At 39.4% G+C, this 19,947-nt stretch overlaps 1 protein-coding gene and 1 pseudogene across 1 annotated transcript in view; one reads left to right on the top strand and one right to left on the bottom strand.

Moving 5' to 3' along the window:
- The window catches only part of PPM1L (protein phosphatase, Mg2+/Mn2+ dependent 1L), a 239,563-nt gene that overhangs the window by 132,389 nt on the left and 87,227 nt on the right, over positions 1-19,947 (bottom strand). The gene's annotated exons all lie outside the window — the stretch shown is intronic.
- Positions 12,121-16,671, top strand: LOC118498795 (annotated as a pseudogene).

Raw genomic sequence — 19,947 nt, 5'->3', positions numbered from 1 at the left:
AGCCCGCGCTCAATCCACTGAGCTACGCCAGCCAGGGCAGATTCTTGTGTTGCTTAAATGACAAGACCTGGAAGCACTTAACATAGTGCCTGGCGACAGTAAATCCTCAATAACTTTTGGCTATTTTTACTTAATTTCTAAAACTCCCTCTAAAACTCCCTCTAAATCCCCCATCAAGTAGGACAGCCAAACCAAAAGAAAAGTAGAGGGACTTCCAGGCAAGATGGAGGCATAGGTAGACACATTTCACCTCCTCACATAACCACAAGAATTACAACTAAATTCAAAACAAACAAACAAACAAACAAAAAACAGAACTGCCAGAAAATCAAACTGTATGGAAGTCCAACAACCAAAGATTTAAAGAAGCCACACCCATCCAGACAGGTGGGAGGGGTGGAAACGGGGAGCTGGGGCGGAGAGGAAGCAGTGCAGTGTGAAGAGGCAGCTGTGGCAGTGGAAGGGGCAGTCCCACATTCACAAGTAGTAGATAGAAATCAGGAGGGATACCTTGGGTGTGAGCAATCGAAGTTCCAGGTGATACCCCATAGCCCAAGGTTCCAGTACCAGAAAAAATAAACCCTCACAACTTCTGGCTGTAAAACCCAGTGGGGATTGGGGCAGTGGAAGACACTGCTGGTTTCTCAGGAGAGTTCATTTAAAGGGCTTGGACTGTGCTACAACTTATGCAAACCCACCCACTCTGGGACTCATCACCAGGGAACCAGCTAGAAGGGCACCAGTCAATAGGGGAGGTGGGTGAACTGACAAGAAAAGGGACATGTACTGGGCAAGCCTCCAGAGGCCAGACAATGGCCTTGTACCCTCTCCAACCCTTCCTCCACACACAGCACCACATACTAAAGCAGGCTGCTTCGCCCCAGTGAATAACTAAGGCTCTGCCCCTTACAGCAAAACAGGTGCACTAACACAGGGAGTCAAAGCAGCTCTACCTAATACACAGAAACAGACGCAGGGAGGCTGCCAAGGTCGGGAGACAAAGGAATATGGCCTAAATGAAAGAACAAAACAAAACCACAGAAAAAGAACTATGCGAAATGAAGACAGCCAACTTATCAGCTGCAGAGTTCAAAACACTGATGATAAGGATGCTCAGAGAAATCACTGAGTATGGCAAAAACATAAGGGAAGAAATGAAGGCTACACTAAGTGAAATAAAGAAAAATCCACAGGGAACCAACAGTAAAGGGAAGGAAGCCTGGATTCAAGTCAGCAATTTGAAACATAAGCAAGAAATAAACACTCAACCAGAACAGAAGGAAGAAATGAGGATTCAAAAAAAATGAGGAGAATATAAGAAGACTCTGGAACATCTCCAAACATGCCAACATCTGAATTATAGGGATGCCAGAAGGGAAAGAGGAAGAGCAAGAAATTAAAAACTTATTTTAAAAAATAATGAAAGAAAATTTCCCTAATTTAGCAAAGGAAATAGACATACAAGTCAAGGAAGCACGGAGAATCGCAAACAAGGTGGACCCAAAGGGGACCACACCAAGACACATCATAATTAAAATGTCAAAGGTTAAAGATAAAAAGAGAATCTTAAAAGCAGCAAGAGAAAAGGAGACAGTTACTTACAAAGGAGTTCCCATAAGACTGATTTCTCAAAAGAAATATTATAGGCAAGAAGCAGCTAGAAAGAAGTATTTAAAGTCATGGAAAGCAAGGATCTTCAACCTAGATTTATCCAGCAAAGCTATCATTTATAATGGAAGGGCAGATAAAGTGCTTCCCGGATAAGAGAAAGCTAAAGGAATTCATCATCGCCAAGCCATTATTACTTGAAATGTTAAAGGGTCTTATTTAAGAAAAAGAAGATCAAAACTATGAACAGTAAAATGACAACAAAGTCACAACTATCAACAACTGAATCTAAAAAACAAATGAACAAAAACAAATTAAGCAAACAACCAGAACAGGAACAGAATCATAGATATGGAGATCATTCAAAGAGTTATCAGCTGGGAGGGGTAAGGGTGAGAATGGGGGAAAGGATACAGGGATTTAGAAGCATAATTGGTAGGTACCAAATAGACAGGAGGATGTTAAGAAGAGTATAGGAAATGGAGAAGCCAAAGAACTTACATGTATGACCCATGGACATGCACTAAGGGTGGGGCAGGGGTGGTGTTGGGAATTGCTGGAAGGAAGGGGGACACTGGGCAGAGGGGGGCAAAGGGGAAAATTTGGGACAACGGTAATAGCATTATCAATAAAATACATTTTTTTAAAAGGTAGAATTTCCATCTTGCTTCTTGAAAGATATGTTAAGAGTCTTAATAGAGGGAATGAATTTATATTTAGAGACATATTTACACAGGGAATTGCCAAGCAACATTTTACCATGGCCACAATGGAATCAGGTAGAAAACTACTCTAAATATCTACAACATTAATATTTTTAATATCTCATTATTAAAGATAGCCTTGATAGCTTGCATTTCCAACAACAATAAAGCTCTGTAATGTTATGTCAGCCAAGTAAGTCTACAATAGACCAAATGACAATCACTCTCTCAATCTATAAAATCCAAAAGGGGGAAATAGATCAGGAAGTCCATTCCACATCAACAGTCATGTCTTTAAGAACCCTGAAGGCATGATTCTTTGCTAGGAATTGCAACTTGGGTGTTCTAGTTTGAATATTTATAATAGCCACAGTTCCAGATATAGAATGTATAATAAACCCAACCTGGCTTCAAATAATAGCAATGTTTATTTTGTTCACAAATCTGCAGTCTGAACAGGGCTCAATGGAGACAGCTTATTTCTGCTCCACTCAGCACCTGCTGGACCAGCTCAAAGGCTGGGGCTGAAATCACCTGAAAGCCTGAAATCACTGGGAAAACTCAATCAGCTGGAAGCTGAACAGCTGGGGCTCCTCTGGCATGCACCTCTAATCCACGTAGTGTTTCCATGTGCTTTCTCTAATGTGGCAGATTCAGGGTTACCTGGACATGGGGCTCACAAGGCACAGGTCACAAGAAGGAAAGAGAACCTGAAAGAAAGTGTATTGCCTTTATGGCACAGGTGGCAAACACAAGGCCCGTGGGCCAAATCCGGCCCTCCACCTTGTTTTATCTGGCCCAGGACCTTGTTTCTACCCGGCAGCAGTGCCGAGCTCTCGCTTCACTGTAAGGAGTAGTTACATTTATACAGTCCTAAAATTACATTTGGCCCCTTGAAGGCAACCTCAAGGCTGACGCGGCCCCCGGTGAAAATGAGTTTGACACCCCTGCTTTATGGCCTCACCATGCAAGTCACCCATCATCAATTTCATTGCACTCTACTGATCCACCCAGGTTTAAGGAGTGTGAAACAGACCCCCACCTCTTACTGCAGGACTGTGAAACGGCACTGTAAGAAGGGCATAGAGAATGGGATATTCATTGGTGACACCATTTTTGGAAAATATAACCAGCCACAGTTAGCTCTCACACAATAAATCAGTCAGGGGCCTTGGTTACAAACAATAGAAACCAACTGTGGAAGAATCAAGGGGAAAAAAAAGAGTTTATCTGAAGGATATTGAGAATTCTAAAACTCAAAGGAAAAGCTGAAAGCCTGGCCTGGAAATGAGCCAGAATCAAGGGAGGCTGGAAAATAGGAGTCTACATTGCAGAAGAATCCAGGTAACACACCTTTCTCACCACCACTGTGTGACTGGACCGTCATGTGGCAGGACTCTCAACACCATCACTGCTAAGAAGAATAAACTGTCTATGCCTCTTTGAGTCACGCCATCAAGATTCAAAGTTCTGAATGATTCTGAATCCTGAAATGTCACCTTAGCCTGCGTCACATGACTGAGGCCAGGCACCCTGGGACAAGCAGATGAAGGATCTGATCCCTGCTGGAGGAGGCCCACGCAGTAAAGAATTCACTCCAAATAAGAATACAACGCTGGGTGGCCAAAATCCCAGTAAGTGTCTAATATACACAAAAAAACTAACGGTCCTCTACAACTTTGAAATGAAAAGATCATACCACTTTCTGGCAGCACAGAGTAAGTTAACCCCCACCTGGGTAACAACCAGGTTTTAACCCGGAATGAGGTCAAATCCTCAATCCATGATGCAATCTATGAGGATAAGAACCGTCCCCACAGGGAAGTGTAGTAAGTTTACTAAGATCATAATGCTACTGGAGCAAGGCTGAGTTCTAACACTATGAACATCCCACAGATAGAAATGTGCTTGTTCTCTTCACAGAGGATGTGCTCATGTGTACCCAATACGAGGGTAGGTAACATTTCAAAATCCACCTATACATAGGTCAGCTATTCTAAATTTAAAACAAAAATTTTCAAATAATAATTAAATTTCCAGGCTGGTACATAGGTATCTAATTAGTCCAAAAATGTATGTATCTGACTATATCCAGTGATACTGTTTACAGGATGTAAGCAGTAATATTTAGAACACAGCTTTTATGGGAGGGGTGTCCACACATGCTCATTAGAACCTTGAACACCCTTGCCTTAGCCCTCACAACAGAAAGATTCTCCTTGCTTTGTTTTTGCTGGCAGCAGGAAAGCAGGTGCCCTGCTAAGGTAGGAAGTAAAGACTTTGAATGCCAAGGAAATTTTGCATGTTGATTTTTTTAAAATTTAGATACTACCTAAACATAAGGATAAAAGATCTACCTAAATCCTTTGCAAACTTTTAAATACAAATGTGGACAGATGGGTAGCTGATTCTCTCGAAACCCTAAACAGTAGAGCTAATATATTTATATCAATTTTGAATGTGTAAAACTAGTATTTAGTGGTTTTTTATAATGTTCCTTTAACAATAAATTAAAATACAGTCATACTATTAACTACATGCTACATCTCAGGCACTAATTCCAGTTTGTTCCTTGTCATATAAGGAAGCACAAAAAAAATGGAGAAATGTTACCTCCGCGACAGCAGGCACCTGGCCTGTCTGTCTTGTTCACTGCTGTGTTCCCAGTTCCTGGTATGGGGCATATAGCAGGTGCTCCATAATATCAGTTGCTACTGAAGCTTTAAAGAAATGGAAGATTTAGCAAAAAGAATGAAAAATAATAATGGGTTATTCAGAAAAGATATTTGGGCCAATGATACATTCTGAAAGGATTATTCATTCATTTCTCCTAGAGAGCTGGATGCAATAAATACCATCCTAGACCATGCTCCTTCAAAATTCATTACGCCTCAGCTCTTTGCCTACCATCCCCCTGACCAAAGACAGAAAACAACCAACATACACTCCTTAAACCGCTGGGTGACTGCCAGCTTTTAACTCCATGCACACTAAAAGCCCATCTCACCTTTCGACACTATAGGGGTGTCCTGCCCCAGGCAAAGCTGTATTGCACTGGAAATTACTGTTCTGGGTAAGATGAAGAAAAGATCTGCGTTGCATACAACAGCACCTGAGTGTTGGGGGACTGCTTGAAAAAAAAACAGACAATAGCTTAAAGGGATTCTTTAATTAGAACACAGAAGTGGAAACTTTCTGCACAACAAAAATGTTCTAATTATGCTCTATGAATACAACATGAACCACAGTAAAAAGGGACAGTTTAATATGATTTTTAAGTGACACCTAAATGTAAAACACTATTCAATATTATATGATAAGAAAGAGAGGAGAGGAAAGAAGTAAGGAGGGAGGGAAACAAGCACACAACGTAGCTACACGGCCTGCTGAAATAAAATAAATCACTGCATATTGGGTGGAAATAATGGTGAGAAATACCGAAACATCCCATGTCAGTTCAAAAGCTATCTAGGAAAAATTCAAGATTCTACAACCTAATCAGACTAATGGGGCAGAATTATTGGTATACTTAGTCTTGTATGAATGGTTAACAAACAAATATTTCTAAATGATTCCCTGTCTAACCTAACTTCTTCATGTTTTAGTCTTGAAACCATTTTCTTTTCTTTTGCCCTTAGCAGAGATGAAAACAGCTAATCCCCAAAGTCCAAAATTGAACACTTCATGGGCATGAAAACTTTGACAATAATACATCACCTTCCTACTCCTGCTCCTCTGGGATAAATCAAACCTGTCCCTTCAACCTCTCTTTTGTTGTTGTTTTTGTTTTTAGATTCCACTGTTTTATACTTCTTGATTCTTCCAAACCATCTTCTCTTTCCATTCAAGTTCAAATCCTATTCCAAAAAGGATTTGAACAGTGCGAATGATAAGAAAATCATTTTTAGAGAAGCATAACAGCAGACTTTGAAACTAAAGCCTTGACATTTATATACATTTTAGAGCTGGGGTAAAAAGGGAATAAAAATTTCTAAAGCCTCCTAGAATAAATCTTGAATTTAAAGCCAATTAGTCTGAAGTTGCATATATAAATTTCCAGCTTGGGATTCAATCAAAGTGTCACACTATTTAATTTCCGAAAAAAAATTACATAGGTGCACTCAATAGGCAAGTAGACAGGTCCCACTTGTCTACTGAGATTTAAAAATAACTACTCTTTCCCATAGCTCCTTTCACTTTATCATCACTATCATCATCATTTCAGAATTTGCTAAGAGCTAAAATCATGCTACATTTGTTTAAATAAAATAGCATCAAAGATAAATGTAAATAATTCTCTACTAAATATTCTGTTTTTATAAATTGTGCGTAAAGACCTGTATTATGTGGAAGGACCTCAGCAAATCTAATTATTAACTTCAGACAACAAATTGCAATTTCAAGGCTTCAATATTTTAAGGCTTTAAGATTCAATGGCTTTAAAGGCGCCATTACCTGCCAAAACATAGCGATGACAAAGAACTATCACAGGTCCTGAATTACCATGGAGACACAGCGATGTTCTGCTAAGTGTCTACCATCTGGTCTGTATTGTGGGTCTTAGGCCACTGTGACATCATCAATTAATGATTTGCTGGTGATTACTATGTACTATACCAGAAGAAGTGGCTCTTAATTATTATAGTGGCATGATTCTTTAAATGTATAATGAACTTAAAATTCTATTTAAACTATTTAGATACTTCTGGTGTCTTGACTCCTAAATAAACAATCTTTTATTACATTTTTATATTCATGGGTTACTTTAGGAGAATAATTGCTTCCTGGCCTTAGACCAATCTTAACTGTTTTGGGGGCAGGGCAAGACAACTTTCTTACAGTGCCAAAGGGGTAGTGAGAGCACTCTGCCCTGAAACCTTTACCTGGTCTTTTAGCCTCCACCTTGCACCTAGCTTTATGGGGTTTGTCATCCTCCTCCCCCCACTTCCTCTGTAGTTAGGGTCTGGAAGGGAAGTCGGCAGGTGCTGGCAGAAAGTACTAACCCTGTCCTCAGGGCAAATTCTGAACTGTTGCAACCACACTGATAGATTATCAGGAGGGACCAAGTTACAGTGACAGCTGGACAAGAACAGCAGCCAGGGCAACACGTGATTCTGGCAACAAGGAAGCCAAGACTTAAAGCACCCAACAGCAGAACCTGAAGTACATGACAGGGCTTCTGAGTTCTATGCGCCTAACCTTTTTTCTAAAATTTTTTTGGCTGAAGAGAACATTCCTATACTCAGTTATGTCTGCAGTATCTTTCTATGGAGTACTGAAAATAAGCCAAATTTACATGCAAACATTTGTACACACACACACACATCACACCAAAGGTAGGAACTATAAAGGAAAATATTAACATTTTATTTCATTGAATCTAAGACTTGCCTTTTCCATATGACATCTCTAAAATCAATATATGTCATTCGATCAATGGTGTTTATAGTCAAGCAAAACAACAGATCTCACAACATGAAAACACAATTTTAAATTTCTGGAAGGCAAAAAACACCATATATACTGTTGAAAGGTAAAACAGAAAAATAATTACAACATGCCTGACGTGTTTATAGCCTTAATAGCTAGGAGCTTTTACAAATCAAACCAAAGCCGAGCAAACAATAGAAATGGACAAAGGATATCAACCGGAAATTCACCCAAAAAAGACAGAAAATTTTTATATCTAAATAGTTATGTTGCCACCATTATGATATTGATAATTTAAAGCCCTACCTCTCCCTTAATGCTCCTAAAAGTCCAGTCATTCATGTAGGCTGGAGAAAAGGGAAAGAAGAAAAGAAGAACCTTCTCTGTCCCAGGCATTGTCCTACTAGATTTCACACCCATGAGCTCATTAAAACCTCCCAACATCCTGATAAGCTCGATATCATTGGATAGATGAGAAAATCAAGCCTTGGAGAAGCTGAGTAGTTTAAGCCAAATCTGTGAGTAGGTAGATAACACCCAGATTTTACGTTAGAGCTCTGATACAGCTTCTAATCACAGCCCAACTCTAGAAACTCTGTTCAGCTAAAAGAGCCCCCCTTAAGAACAAGGGCTGGACCTCAGAGTCTAAAACCCAAAGTACTAGTAAGTTGAGGCCTGAGGCACCACGTCTCATAAATCTGAAATGTTTGTGTCCAACTGCACAGGAGATTTCTTAAAGTTTTGTTTGCAATTTTCCCACTTTGGAAAAGGAAAAGTTAAGTGTTGTATTAAAAATGTTTAGATCCTAAGATGAAGTGTATTTTATTTAAAATATAAATAGCTGTTTATTAATAGTGAAACTATGACTCAATTCTGTCCACCTTAGTAAAATAAAGCATAACCAGATCCCTATGCCTCACTTTTGGTTCTAGATGCAAATGAGTCCATAGAAAAAGAAAAGCCACACTTTTATCAAAACACATGGGCCCTGCTCTGTGGCCAGGAGGAGAGGAGTGCTAAATAAATGGCCTCATACACCCCAGGACTGCTGGAGTTAATGTTGTGGGCATGCCGTACAGGTAAAGCCCTGAAACCTGAACCTAAGCCTCCAGCTGCCCCAATAAGGAAGCCTTGGCTGGCTCCTTGAAGACAAGCCACAGCCCAGGAAGCCACCGATATTGTATCTGCTGACAGCCACTTACATCTCCAGGGCCCTCCTTCCCTGAGGCCTAGGTCGGGAGAATAGAGACAGGCAACAGATGTCACTTTATATTTATCCAACTGTAAGAAAAACAGGTCTCTTACCCTTTTTATAAATAACAGGTATTAAGACTACTCAGTCTGACGCATGTGGCTGGGTTACAAAGGATTAAAACAGGATGCCTCCAATTCCTGAGCCTTAGAAGCCATTCTACAATGTCAGCCTAATGCTTACATTATACTTCTCAAATCCCATTAAAGACTGATATTTCTTCATAGTCTTTTCACAAATCAGCCTGCTCTGTAAAAATCAACTTTATTTTTTCTCGATGACCGAAATGTAATCCAGTAGGAACTCAAGTGGCTTAGGTTATTTAACCTGAATTCTAATCATTTTTGAGACGATGTTAAATACGCTGAAGTGTCGTAGACATTATGTCCTGGAACTCAGCTTCCAAAAAAGTCCCTTTTAAAAGGACTAAATGACTCTTCAGCACAGCTGTTTAACCTTTAGGATGACAGCATGCCACCAAATATACTGTGTCAGCTGCATTTCACCAGCCACTCATCAAACATTATCACTATTTTTAACCATAAACAGAAAGGAGAAAAATTAATGATTTCCAATATTTCATCAACAAACAAAAGGCTTACAACTGTCTGTTTTCAATACTGACTACAAAATATTAAATTTAAGAAAAAATTCTTCTAGATTTAAGCATCTAAGGAAAAGGAAGGGAAGGAGGCTGGGAAATGTGAAGTGTCATGGAAAGTTACCTATAACCAATATAATATTAATAACAGAACAGTACAAGATGTGTGTCAGGGGAGGAAGAAAGGAAGAGGGAGGTAGAGAACCTAGATTAACACTTAGATACATGTCCTTACAATTGGAAATAAAAAGATAGAAATGCTACAAACAACTTAGCAGGCCCATTTGCGCCACTGAAAGAGAAAGAATATGGAACTGACTTTAGGCCAAATAGTAAATAGGAATCTGATTTGAAGATTCCGCTAAATCAATTTAGACTTCAGGTACTTTTAAGAGTTCATTAAAAATTCAAAAACAGCCCTGTAATTTCCAGTAACTACGTATTATATGCTGATCATCATGTTTTCTCTGCTCTTTTAAAAATTATAAAATTAATTGATTCTAAGAGTATAAAAAGACAATTTAAAAAAGCTTTTGTTTGAGTCTAAGAATTAGTCTGAGAGACTGTGAATTAGAAAAAGAGAGATAATCAGATGTCATATTAGTTGCTCAAAATACCTCATAAATGAAGATAAATCACCTAAAATATAAAGGAGAATGAGTTCTTTGTCTGGGATAGATGGTTACCATTATCATACCTTTGTACAATAGTGTAGATAACGCATTTGATTTTTAAGAGAGATCTATTAAGGGGGTTTTGAGGTGAAAATCTTAAAATTCAAAGACACTCAATGTTTACATAGTTGACCCTTGAACAACACATAAAACTTTTAACTCTTCAAATACTTAGTTGTCCCTCCATATTTGTAGGGGACTGGTTCCAGGACCCCCATGGATACCAAAATCCGTGAATGCTCAAGTCCCCTACATAAAATGGCGTAGATCAATGCACACAGTCATCCCTCCACATCTGCAAACTCCCAACCACAGAGAAAAAAAATGTACAGATATTTATTGAAAAAAAATCTATGTGTAAATGGACCTGCACAATGCAAACCTGTGTTATTCAAGAATCCACTGCATTTTGTGGCGATACAATCATTATCTCTGCATTATTATTCTCATCATGAATATATCAACATCTAAAATAATAAGAATTAAGTACTACATGTTTAATATTTCTAAAGGAAATGTTAATTATAAAGTGTACGTGAAACATGGATTTTTGCAACAAAGCAAAATGAAATTGTAAAGGTTTGCCATGTTTCCGTGGACTAAGGCCTCACTAGCTGAGCCTGCGGTAAAATCCAGCAAACAGCTCTGCTGGCCTTCATAATTTATAAAACTAATAAAGGGAAACCACGCCATTAATATTAAAATCTTAAATAGCAGGTCTGCATGACCATTCTGCATAATACTAAATACAAAGCAGGTAATTTGCAAGTAGGAGGCTTTACTCTCTTGATATTCAGAAGAGCTTCAGCCACGTGCCTTTCTAGGCGTGGAGAGGAAAAAATTCCCAGTGTCTATTAGAGAGGCAGAAAGCCACAGCAGCTGTAATGGTTCAGGACAGCATAAGAGGTGCCTTATTAAATAAGGTTACTTGTCAACTTGGTATTTACTCTCTGACAGAAATATCAAAACACATTTTAAGAAAAATTACATTTGCTCTCCATGACAACTTCTGATGTTGAGATGCACATTTAACATTATCTAGTTCTTTAATACTCCATACTATGAAACTGCCATCTACTATTTAATAGGTATTAAGTTTATATCACTCACTCAAATAAAGAATTTCCTGCTTTTATATGAAAATTGCTGAAAGACCCATTTGCCTTATAATAAAATTTATTAAAAGGCAGAACAATTTTAAAACTAATCCAAGGGAGGCTAATTACTAAAAGAGCAAAATATACCTATTTTTTTAAAGATTTTATTTATTTTATTTTTTTTTTTTGGAGAGGGAAGGGAGGGAGAAAGAGAGAAAGAGAAACATCAATGTGCGGTCGCTGGGGGTCCTGGCCCGCAACCCAGGCACGTACCCTGACTGGGAATCAAACCTGCGACACTTTGGTTCACAGCCCGTGCTCAATCCACTGAGCTACGCCAGCCAGGGCTAAAATATATCTATCTTAAAGTGGTTTTATATAAAGTAAACCTATAGCTTACACCTTAAGGTCAATAATAAAATATAATCCCTGTAACCTTCCATCTACCCTAAAATCACATTTGCATAGCTTTAAAATGCTCTTAGGATTTGATGGACAAGTTCATATTTGCCCTATTCGCAACCTCCATGATTTTACAAACATGATAGCCTCCTCTGAGACTATCTTTTGGAAAGTCAGTCTTCCTGGCTACTCATTATTCTGAAACCACTTTAGAGCCTTCATTACTGACTTTCCCAGCACAACTCAGCGCTCTGCTTTCTGATATTTGGCATCAGGATTGCATACTTGAGAAACAAATTATGGCTATGACAAAGATACCAGACTTTTTAAAATTTGTTTGTTTTTCAAAAAAATCCTTCCTTTTTTTTTTTGTCTGTTTTTATGGACCAGTATAAGCAGCTAGAGTGGACTGTCTTCATCTGCAGACAAGACTTGGTAGATTAAAGTGCTGAATTTTTTATCTGAAGTTTGGACACTTCATAGATTAAAGTCCATCTGCGGCCGCTGTAGACACACCAGTGGTCAAAATGAAGTTCAGTCTCTTTGTGACTTCTGACCTGAACCATAAAAAGCATTTCAATATACTTTCCCACATTCACAGGAAGATTCATGGCTCTCTCCAGAGAGCTGAGACAGAAGTACAGTATTCGATCCACGCTCATCCAAAATGATAGGGTTCAGGTTGTGCAAGGACACTACAAAGGACAACAAATTGGCAAAGTAGTCCAGGTTTACAGGAAGAAATATGTCACCTGCACTGAACAAGTGCAATGGGAGAAAGTTAACGGTACAGCTGTTCATGTGGGCACTCACCCCAGCAAGGTGGCCATCACTAGACTAAAGCTGGGTAAAGACCACAAAAAGACCCTGAACATAAAGCCAAATTCGCCAAATAGGAAATGAAAAGGGCAAATACAAGGAAGAAACAACTGAGAAGATGCAGGAATAAAGTAATAGTATACACAACTTCCATTAAAAACTTGAAAAAAATTAAAGTTCATCTTTTATAAATATCGTTGGATTTTTTTGTGGTTCCATGCCTTTCTTTAAACTTGCAACTTTGACATTGGCAATTGTTTCAACCCACCCACAAGATAAACACTTCCTAGACAATCTTGGTTAATCTTTACGCAGAAATGTCTGCAGCCTTCTACTGTTTATTTCCTGTTGAGCATAAATCACTATGTGTAATTTCCCCACGAACACTGAACCTAGGCCTTTGCCTGGGGGTAGGAAGGGTCTCCTGTGGGAGTGGCACCACGTCGGTGGCAGTGGTTACTCATGAGGACAAGACTCATGTCTGATTTATGCGTTTATGCCCAGCACCTGGCAAATGGCAGCTGCTTAAAAAATATTTGCTAAAAGACCTGATCAAGATTTGAAAGCAACTATGACTACATAGGGGTTAATCGATTACTCTAGAATTCTAATGTTCATTATATATCCTTTTACATATTTCTTCTGGGGCAGCAACAGAGGATGGCCAAGAAACACAAGGGAGAGTGAGGTTCTAAGATCTTGGGAACTGATTCTTTAAAAAGAGTCAGTGGGACTCGTGCCGTTCAATACAGGGTGGCTGCAAGTCTAACAGGTTTCTGAGTGAGGAAGGTAGAGATTCTGGGGATGGTCTCTCAGGAGACTTTCGAGCACTTCTGAAACCAGCTTCTTTACCTGCCCAGGGTTCCTTCACATACCTAGATCCATCCAGCTGGTTTTTCAACTCAAATACTTCAATTAGATTAGTTAACTTCCTCATGGAACAAACATTCTCACCCCAAGTTCTCCATGGGGGCTTTCAGGAGACTATGAAATCCTAAAAACTGCACCCTTGACACTTGAAAAATTACTCAAGAACCGTGAGACATGACGGTTTCAGGCAGAAAGAACAGCTTACTTAGAGAATTAGGCTTGGCCCTGGCTGGGTGGTTCAGTGGGCTAGAACATTATTCCGAACACCAGGAGGCTGCAGGCTCAATTTCCAGTCAGGGCACAGAACTAGGTTGGGGGTTCATCATAGGAGGCAACTGGTCCATGTTTCTCTCTCATACCAATGTTCATTCTCTCTCTCTTTCTCTCTCGAAATCAATAAACATATCCTCAGGTGAGAATTCTTTTAAAAAGTTTTCTAAAGAATTAGGGTTGTTTGTGTGACTCAGGAGCCAACTATTGATTGCACATTGATAAGATTCAGACTGCAACAACATACTTGATAGCTATCCAGTCTATAAAGTGGCCCCTCACAGTCTACTAACTTCATAGTCACACTTCATGCAGCACTGGACACTTTTCACAGCAGCACACGACTTAAATCAGGGCGAGGACCAGGGCTTAGCGCTTTAATGGGAAATGTCAACCCGTTTCACCACTGGGTGACAAAATGAAAGCTTTCTCCAGATAGCAATCGTGACGGATGAGGTTAAATTTCTACAGGAAATAATAATTTAATCACAGAAGGCATTTAGTGGGGTGAAAGGGAACGTACAGCTGCCGAGCAGAAAATAGTGAGTTCAGCTGGCTGGCAGACAGCACTGGGTATTGCAGGAGCTGCGGGAGAAGGCTAGCACACTAAGGCAGAACTAGATAATGGATGACCTCTGGTTTGCTATAAATTATTTTGAAAGTAGTCTCCAAGTCTGCATTTTTTAAATTCTACAGACTTTAGTTTAAACTCACCATCTTAATCTGTGGTTATTTTATTTGAAGTAAAAAAAAAATACTTGACAAAAGCACTTGCTCTATGAAAATGTTATTAGTGGAAACATCTGGAAAAATAAAAGCCACTCAGGTCTTCTGTCTGAGAAAGACTAGTAAATAAACACAGTGAGTGGCTGTCAAAATTAGTAGAACATCCTCCTGCTGTGTAACACTTTGTCTGATTTGTGTTTTAAAGAAAATGACAGCCTGTTCTTTGTTTTTCAGCAGACCTATAATCTATAATAAATTAGAAGGAAAATTAAAGCAAGAAGTATTCTTTATACTAGTGTTTTTTTAAAAAACTGATCATCATTTTATTCTGCCACTTCACCCAAGCTTTTTTTTACTACTTCCCTGAATATGGCCTCTTAATTTTTATCCATAGCTTCCCTGAAAACTGAGATGCATTTGGAAATTTGGCAGCATTATGGTCTCAGAACCCTGTGTGTGCATGTAGGATCAGAGATGGAGACTAAACTTTTCTGTGTATGTTCTGTACACAACTGTCTCTCCTGCCTGCCTAGGCCTGAGCAAGACAGGTTGTTCAATATTTCAAATATGAATGCTGACCCTCTGCTATAAACAAATCCTTTATCTCATTCTAAATCAAAGCCCACCTATCCTATTTCACATCTCCTTGGGGCCTTACTCGATCTTCCTAATAGTCACTTGTGCTGAACTGATAGTTGGTTGCTTTCCAGAAAACATAATTGCATTTTGCTATCCTTTCAATGCCTGAATCAAAAGGATGACTAATGTAAAGCATTCCAGGGGTTTCCGGGCAGCCCTGTCAAGAAAGCCATTTTTGACTGCAGGGTGAAATTACTATGTATGGTGCCAGGTGGGTACTGGAAATACCGAGGCATCACTTTGTAAAGCATATGGCTGTCTAACCACTATGCTGTACAGCTGAACTAATACAAAATAATGGTCAATGTAAACTGTATTTGAAAAATACAAATATAAAAAACATAAGCTTTTATCAAATCCTAAGTTCAATTCCCTTATTGGGCCAGCCTCGCTCTTCTTTCATGTTTTGGGATAGAAGAGCTTATTTTCTTTGACAAAATACTAGAATTTGGGGAGCAAGTGAAATATAAATAGTAGCAGCTACTATTCCTCATCATCTGCATCAGTATCGTCATCATCAGTGTGGCAGGCAGAACAATGATCCCCCAAGGTGTCCACATCCTAATCCCTGACACCTGTGAATATGTTCCTTCACGTGACAGCTGGGACTCTGCAGACGTGATGATGCTGAGGATCCTGAAATGAGAAGATCACCCTGGATTATGTGAGTGGGCCCAATGTACTCACAGGGGTCCTTAAAAGAAGGAGGCAGGACTATCAGAGTCACAGAAAATGTGGCAATAGAAGCAAAAGTTGAATTTATGCCATCGCTGGAAGGAGGCCATGAGACAAGGAATGAGAGCAGCCTCTAGAAGCTGGAAAAGGCAAGGAGTAAATTCTCCCCTAAAGCCTCTAAAAGAAACACAGGCTTGGCAACACCTTGATTAGCCCTATTTTCAGAAGTTTGACCTCCAAAACTGTAATAATAAACTTGTGTTGTTGTAAGCTACTACATTTTTGGTCATTTGTTATGGCAGCAGCAGGAAACTAACGTAACCATCAATACATACAACTGCCCTATGAAGCAGTTGTTACTGTCTCTTTACAGATTGGAACACTGAAGCTCGAAGGCTTCCCAGACAGCAAATAACAGAGCAGGAATCGAATGCAGGATTGTTTGTCATCAAAACTCACATTCTAAAGAAACAATTACACTTTAATGCCTGTAAGATCAGTTGGCATGAGAATAAGAATGTTAGAATTTCTTTGTATCAGTTGCTAAGCCCTTAACAAGCCAGCTTTTCCTTGTCACCCACTTGATCTGAATGGCCCCAATAATGATAGCTTTATTATGTCAAAGCTATCAGTATCTTCAGAATTTTATTTAGCAAATAATAGGAAATTATACTATACTCTGCTGAGTTACATATTTTAACCTCCTTATATTCTTACTCTATCATTACAGCTTCCATTGTAATCTCTGGGTTGAAATCACAGGGAGATTATATAGTGGAAAAGAAAGAACAATTGCCTTGGGGTCAGCAAATAAATACTATACTCCTACCTGTGTTGCTACCAATGCATTTTGATCCAACCTCTTCTCTGAAAAAAAAAAACAAAACTAAACTAAATGATGTCTCAAGAACTTGCTATGAACTAAATGCTTGTGCCCCAATAAATTCATATGTTGAAGCCCTAGTCCCCAGTGTGATGGTTTCTGGAGGCAGGGGCTCTGGAAGGGAATTAGGTCACGAGGGTGGAGCCCCTCATAAATGAGATCAGATCCACCACTGGAGTCACAAGAGAGCTTCCTTTCTCTCTCTCTTTCTCTCTCTTTCCACTATATGAGGGTACAGCAAAAAAGCCGCTGTCTGAAAACTAGGAAGAGGGCCCTCATCCAGACACTAAATCTGCCAGCACCTTGACCCTGAACTTCACAGCCTTCAGAACTGTAGAAATAAATGCTTACTGCTTAAGCCACCCAGTCTGTGGTATTTTGTTACGGCAGTCCACACTGACTCAGACAGGACACTTTGAGATATAAAGTTCAATGACTTTACAACTTCTAACTCTATACAGGGACTCCACTCCCTCCACTATCTAAGAGCTGTACCTAAATCTGCAACTTCCTGGGCAGTGATTGCAGTTGGGTGTATTATCACCTCACTGTGGGCCCCTTACCCATCGGTCACCTTCTGCTAGTCATTCCACCAATGAATGTCCCAGTCTCTCAGATACAGTTTTCCCAGTCCTGTCTTTCATTCTCCATATTCTGTCCATCACCACATCCAGCTGCCTTTATCATGTAATTAGAGTGTATTGTTTTTAAGAAGATAAGTGTGGCCACAGGATGTTAGATATAGAAGACTGGCATCCACAAGGTGAGATAAGAGTCTGTATACTTGAACCAAGAGAAAGGAACAAAGTTTAACAAATAATCTGGAGGAAGACACCCGGAAGTGGTGACTAACACTCGCTTCTCTAAACAAGTTTAAACACCTCAGGCTGGATTTTAAAACCCAAAACATTCTCCAAATCTGATCTTACTTCCCAATATTTCCCAATGCGTTCCTGTGGTCACAAATTCATCAATAAAACTCACTGAGTAAGCTAGGCTCATTCATTCCTAAGTGATTTCGGCCATCATGAGGTTTTACAGGTACACTGTTTTCGTACACATTACACCACATCATTCTCACAATGACCTGAACATTTGAAAGATGGGGGAACTTTACATGATTTGCCCAAGGTTATGGCTAAAGAAGGTTGGACCCAGGACTCTCATCTGAGACTTCCACATCCATGTTACTTGCTGACTGTGTGCCAAGTACCACATTACTGGACCTGTCCTACTTACTGCCTCGTGAACCCTCTCACAAATTCCTTGTTGTTCCATCAGGCATCCCACAGGTGTTTTCTTTTCTCCGTTCTCATGTAATGGTTTTAAAAAGTTATATTTCTAAAACCAAGCAGAGTTTGGCTTTCTGTTCTCTTTTGTTTTATTGCACAGACTCCGGTAGAAGTACCTGCAACTGTACCATGGGAGGATAACAGTCACAGAAGGTGAAGTATACCACAAAATAAAGATAAATTAAATCAAAATGTAGAATAACTACTCTTGACCCTTCCACTGAAATTTCTCAGATGGGGAAGTTACTCCTTTTGAGAATATCCAGTTATTATTTGTCTGACCTCATTTAATCACAGTAAGCTAACTTGCATGTGATTCAAGGAATGTAGAGAATCAAATAATGTGGAAAATAGAAAGGCTTTGGAGGTTAACTATCCCAACTAAATTAGGCTGGACCCTGCCATTTGCATGTGACAGACCAAAGGACAACTAAAACCAGCTTTAGATTTAAAAAAAAAAAAGCTTTTAATGGTCAAATATCTGAAAAGGCGGTGGTAGATCTAGATTTCTACTGGATCTGCTTTCCTCTGAACAGGATCTGTCTCTAGTACTCCCCATGCGGAGGCTCCTTACAATTCCAGCTTTCTATTCTACTTAATTGGAGAAAGTTATTGGGAAAATAAAAATTAAAAAAGCATCTTCTCAGACAAAGCCCAGAGTTGACTTCTGATCATCCAGCCCAGGTGGCCTCCTGATCCTAATGAACCACAGCGACCAGGGGAGATAGTGATTAATTGACCTGGACTGGTTCACATGCAGATCTCTGGGTAAAAGGCACTGACCCACATGAACAGTGAGGACCAAATATGGGAAAGCAGCAACTCTCCCAAGAATAGAGAGGAATGGAAGCTGAGCCGACAAAACAAATGTCTATCACACCAGCCCCCTATTACAGAAGGGGCGACTGACGTGCCCAAGCTCAGACAGTTAGACCTATATCTCAAGCTTTCAGTAACTCATTAAGAATTTAAACAAATTAATGCCACCTATGTAGACGATCTTGAATTTTATTTACCTGTGCTTCATTGTTTAGCAAACTCTCCCTTAAGACTCGTATTTTTATTGAAAACATAAGATATGAAATTCAGAGAGAAACTACCTCCTTCCTAAGGGCAATATAGTCTTTCACTATAAAAGCAAATCTAATAGTGAGATAAGACTCTACTGTGATTCACTGCGCTTCAAGCTGCTTTGAAAGGTATTTGTCCTAAAATGGAGGCACTGCTTTACTTATTGCATATATGTGGATACGGACACCTGGTAGTATAATCTATAAATAGTTCACATTATATAATATGGATAATTTTCCTTTTAGGACAGTAGGCTCTAGCATTTTTCATGTGAGCTGTGATAGCCTAAATGCTTCACAAATAATAAGACACATTATTTTTCTCTGCTCACATTAAAACAGCAAAGCCGGAATGACTATTGAAGAGGGCTACCAAAAGTGTCGGGAAAGGAGGCAGTCGTAGGAAAATGCTTTCACACCCAAACAGGAAACTGGGAAGCAGGAAAGAGTAGGCAAACAATACATATGCGTAGTTGTCTGAAAAAGAGGTTGAGAGACAAGGAGAAAAGGTCCAGAGAAGAAAATAATCAGATGGGGGATGTGGGTAGAGAGTTGAAGCCACAAGCAGGGCTTTGTCTTACCACTATAATAGCTGTGATTACTTGTTTACATGCCTGACTCTCCCACAAGCCTGTAACCTCTGTAAGGGCAGTAATCATGCCTTGCATTTCTGTGTTCACAGGACTGGCCCAGAATAGATACTAGATATAAAAGAATAAATGAATAAACAATAGAACACAAGTGAAGGGAGTCTACACAAGTCAGGACTCTTATACATGTGAAGTTCGGAAAATGATATGGTCCCAGTTGCAAGACAAAGGACAAGAGAAGGCTGGGGTTTTGCGTCATGTTTTAAGGCAGCCATTTAAATCACACCACTCAGTCATAGCGTCTAATCTTGATGATCTAACCAGAAACACAAACAAAACAATTTT

The sequence above is a fragment of the Phyllostomus discolor genome, chromosome 2 (assembly GCF_004126475.2).
Source record: "Phyllostomus discolor isolate MPI-MPIP mPhyDis1 chromosome 2, mPhyDis1.pri.v3, whole genome shotgun sequence".
Classification (NCBI taxonomy): Eukaryota; Metazoa; Chordata; class Mammalia; order Chiroptera; family Phyllostomidae; genus Phyllostomus; species Phyllostomus discolor.
This window is presented reverse-complemented; position numbering and strand designations above follow the sequence as displayed.